Below are 5183 nucleotides of genomic sequence, written 5' to 3' on the forward strand. Positions count from 1 at the left end.
CTATAACCCCAGCTGACTTCCTGCCCTTTGGGCAGGGGGCTGGACTCGATGATCTCCCGAGGTCCCTTCCAGCCCAGATGTCTATGAAATCTATGAAATATTTTGCTGGTCTTTTGTTACTAAAGTTCTATGTGTGTTGATACTAAAGGCTTGACTGTTTATTACACTATGTCTGTGGTCGCTGGTAAAGTACAACTAAAATGTACCTCATGGACTGCTTCTGGCATTCATAGAATGCTATGCAGTAATAAAAGATGCTGTAAGCCAAGGCCAAGTGCATTCCAGGGAACAGTGGGATCAAATTCTGCAGCAGCAGATTAAAAATTCTGCTGTAGCGTTAGTTTATTTCTGTTCTTGAAATAGTTCTCATTCTTATGCTACCACCACAGACAAATGCACAAGACTCAAAATAGACTTTGGCAGAAAATGTGTGGATTATTTTGATGTATAATTATTTTTCAGGGTGAGCTTTTCTCTGCATCATTATGGGGCTCCTTTGCCATGTGCTGTTTAACTACATGGAACAGGGCACACCTATATACACATACACTTTTAGGGCATGCTGGCTAGGTTGCAGTACTTCAGAAAAAGACCTGGGAGTTAGTTATAATAGACCATTATCAGCTGAATAAGAGTCAACAGTACATTTATTTAAAAAAGAAAAAACCCACCACCAACAAAAACAATAGTTTACTGGGATATATTAACAAGGTTGTTGCATACAAATCTTGGGAGCTGAGTCTTTTCATCTGTTAAGCACTGGTAATGCCTCTTCTGGAGTACTGAGGCTGAGACTGGCACCACACTTCAAGAAAGGCATACTCAAATTGGAATTAGTCAAGCAGGGAACCACCAAATCGTTTAGAGGTCTAGAAAACATGACATAGAAGGAATGGTTGGAAAAACGAGCATGATTTAGTCTAAAGAAGAGAAGATTGAGGGGTTTTCATGACAATCTTCAAATGCATGAACGGTTGTTATGAAGAGAATGGTGATTTAAACTATTTTCTCTGTCCACAGGGTACAGGACAAAAAATAAGCCTTGCATTGCCAGCAGGGAAATTTAGGTTTGATATCAAGGTGAACTTTCCTACTCTGGCTGTTGAGCATCTAACCAGGCTACCTAGAGTGGTTGTGGAACCTCCATCCTTGGAAGGTGTTAAAAACAAGTGAAAAAAATACTTGGCTAATGTGTTTTAGACAGAGATGATTGTGCCTTAGGCAGGGTTTGGACTAAATGATCTCATGACCTTTTAGTCATATTTTTCTATTATTCTATTCCAGTTTATTTTTCTGTTATGGGAAAATATGCCAATCAAGAGACAGCTGTAGGAAGATGCTGGCAGAACAGGATGACAGGATAATTTAGTATTTGGTGCATAACTCCAGTCCAGTGGTGAATTTTATTGGTATAATGGGGAAAAAATGCAAAAATATACAGTTCCTGAACTTTAGAGGTTAAGGGACCTCAATTCAGCTGAATCTCTGAGCTGCTGTTTCAGCATCTCTGCAGATGCAAGACTGAAGATAGTTCATCGTGTTTCATCATTTCATGTTTTTAAATTTATCTCTGTAGTCGTAAGGCTAGGGAATGTATTCTTTCAAAGAAGCTTATAGAGTACAACTCTACAGCAGTATCACTGAATATGTGGGTCTGCTTTTTTAGGAATAATCTGGAAGACATTATTTTTTAGATGATATTATGATTACGTACTATTGGTTGAATAATATAGACACATATACTGGAGTACCTTCTACTAGTGCCGATTGCAGTACTTCAGAAGCCTAACTAAATATTGTATTTCAAATGTAAAAGGAGATATACTTTTGGTTAAACACAACCCTATCTTTGGCACTTCCGGCTAAGTTCTTAATTAATATTTATGTAGTTTACATTTGAAAGAAAAATAGTCTTAGGCAGGAAAATCCACAATTGGATTATTTTGATCTAAATCATCAGGACTTCATGACCAGATCTGAATTTCTATAACTTTTTTTTTTTTGGTATTTTAAATAAACTACAAGTCTGATGTCGCATTTATTTACCTATGGATTAATTACCATTGAAGTAGAGCTAAACTTATTCTCATTAAGAAACTGTCCAAATGGAGTATCGCTTCTCGGCCTCTTGAAGGCTCAGATCGAGCGAAAACATTTACTCTTCAATCTGTTCTTATCAGTTTAATCTGCTTAGAAAGTACTCATTACCATTTACTCTTCTTGGGTTAAACCAGTTCCCTGGAAGATGTCCCAATAAAAATAAACATTCTCAATTAAGTAGAGTGTACTCTAACAGTATTTTCCTTTTTATGTAGTACTTTATTGTGCATGTGACTGTATAGGATTGTAGCAGATCCTAGAGTAAAGGGTTATAGCCAGCTCTGCAGTATAGAGGGGCTAGGAAGTTTTTGTTCAGTATTACTAGCATAAGCCCCTTATATAAAATTCATCATGTGTTTTTAATGTTTCTGTATAGTTTATTGTTTTTAAGGATTTGTTAGAAACTTCTACATATTCCAGTATTCGAATCAGTGGTTGTAATGCAACTAAATGTTTTGCACCTGGCGTATATAGTACTGTTGGTCCCTTTTAGTACCTTAAAACAGCTATATCTTTTCTAATTTGCTTTGTAAACCATTCATTTTTCTCAAAACATGTAAGCCAAATGTTTCTCATCTTCTTTCCATCCCTTTTGTACTGATATATCTTGATGACCTCCACATCCATTCCTTGGGGTTATACAGCAAATACATTTAGATCTATTACTAGAATCTAGGTGTGTGTTGGCTTTTTGGCAAATCCACAAGATAGCAGCGCTTCACAGCAGTAACAGTGAATTATAGGGATCTGGTCACAGGAGAGGCCCAACAGCCCCCAGCCTCAAGCTTTGTCTGGGGGGCAAGGGGAAGTTACCGCTCCACAGCTGAACAATACCCCTGAGTGGCTCAGATGAGCCTGCCACCTCCCATCTGTGGCTCCATGCCAGTGACCTGGGGCCTGCACAGTGCCAGGCACACAATGAAGACATAAGGGGCTGGGGCCAGGGCAGGGCTGGTCCTGCCAGAGGTCATTAAATTATTGGTTAACCATTTAACTCAGGGGTTGCCAACCAGGGGGTACACATACCCCTGGGGGTACTTGGACTGGTCCAAGCTGCCTGGTTGCATATTGGAATCAGATCAGTATCAGTCAATATGGCTCCTCAAAAATCGGTCATTGGTATCGGCCCAAAAAAATCTCTATCAGTTTACCCCTACTTCTCTCACACACTTGCGCAGAAACCTTTGCACTTTCACCATTTGTTTATTAATTGTATAATATTTTGAAGAAGTCTCGCCCTTGTGCTCTCTGTTGCATAGGCGTTGGTCAGACAGACAGGCTTCCTGGATCTGGGTGGGAAGGAGAGCAGGTGGCAGGAAAAAAGCCAACTGGGATGGTGAAGGACTGAGCCACTCCTGTAGCTTGACAGGTAACTCCAGGTGTTGCATGTGGTGCTGGAAATCATCATACTACTGAGAAACCCCTGTTGGAACGAAGTAATGTTTTGTAATTGTTTAGCCATGCTTTCCCTGTTACAAACTACTTGAATGGCTGCATGCTTGCTTTTTGTAGCATTAAAAAAATGTTTCTTGCATTAGAAAGATAATGTATGTCCATGGCCTCATTGTAATAAAAGATAGCAAAAGGTGAAAACTAAGATTTTTCTTGGGGTTTTTTGTGTTGTTTTTGCAAGTTGGGAAATTTTGGAAGGCTTTACTTAGAGCCATAGACACTTAACTGGACAAGAAGGGAAGGGCTGTTTGGTTTGATGCAGGATGGCAAAGCTACCACGCAAGTGTATGCTGTGGTATATTGTTGCATAGTACTAGTACAGAGTTGCACAACCTTCAGCTTGGAACAGTACCAGTACAGTTAAGAGTGGTGATATGAATGTCTTTAACTGTCTGAACCCAAAGGTACTTACATGTGTGTTTCTTCAGGCATCTTAAGGGAACTGCAACAGTAATTGCAACATCGAAATGTTCCAGTGGGAATGTGCTCTTCAAAAATAAAAGGGAATTAGAATTCTGTTACTTGCTATAATGAATGAGATTTGTTAAAGGCTTAGAAGAGTAGGAATTTGTTTTATAGGCATGCTTTTGTTTCTGTGAGTTGAAACTATTTTGTTCATTTACATATTATAAAACATGTTGTTTGACCTGGTAAAATTTTAAATCTTCTTTCTATCACTACTCATGTGATTACAGCAAACAAGTTAAATAGAATTGGTAATGTCTACATGTACTAAATGTTTCTATATGTAGGCACTTATTCAGCATTCATAGTTTTTTGGATTCTTTCTTAGGCCCCTTCCATTTTTGTTGTCTAAGATATAAATTGCTAATAAAGAAAATTTCTGTTTATGGCAAACAGAAATCATCCTTTGGTTAGAATATCAGTACTGACTGATACTTAACAGCTGCTTCCATGGTTTTCCTGTAGGAGAGGACAGAGCACCAGAAACTTATATATATAAAATAAAATAAAAAACCCATTTTGTGATGGTAATCTATCAAACAAAAAAACAGATCTATGAACTCGAGGCAAACTTGTTGTGCTTGGACCAACAAGGTACTTCCTGATTTCTGGAAATTTGAGATTTATCAGGCATAGTTGTTAAAACAGAAGTAAAGGTAGTATATAAATTTCTTGTCACTTCTCCCATACAGTATCTCCTTTTCTGCCTTTGGCCATATCTTTAATGAAAACTTACTAGTTTTAAATCACAGTGGAACTGACATGTTTTAAATCTGGATGTGCAGGGAAACAGTCCTAATTGTCAATAATCTGTTTCTGCTTTAGGGAAACTGTTTGAGCAACTCATTTGCTAATTGAAGTAAAAAGCAACAAGCAATCTTTTTTTAAGTCTGATGTTGTGAAGTGCAGTATTCTAGCAATGAAAGTTATAAGACATAATCTTAGGCTAGGGACAAACAAACAAACAAGTTGTGATGGGTTAAACTTGAGACCTAAATCATGATCCAGTCACACTGAAATAGCCATGCATAAATAAGGAGACAGCTCTGCTATCGCAGATTGGAGTGTAGGGGTGAAGCATGGTATGCTAAGAGTTAGAATACCAGAATGCTTTGTGGCTGTTTATATGGGATGCCTGCTGCCGTGCACGACAGAATATTTCAAGG

The sequence above is a fragment of the Crocodylus porosus genome, unplaced genomic scaffold (assembly GCF_001723895.1).
Source record: "Crocodylus porosus isolate Cpor-Errol unplaced genomic scaffold, CroPor_comp1, whole genome shotgun sequence".
Lineage (NCBI taxonomy): Eukaryota > Metazoa > Chordata > Crocodylia > Crocodylidae > Crocodylus > Crocodylus porosus.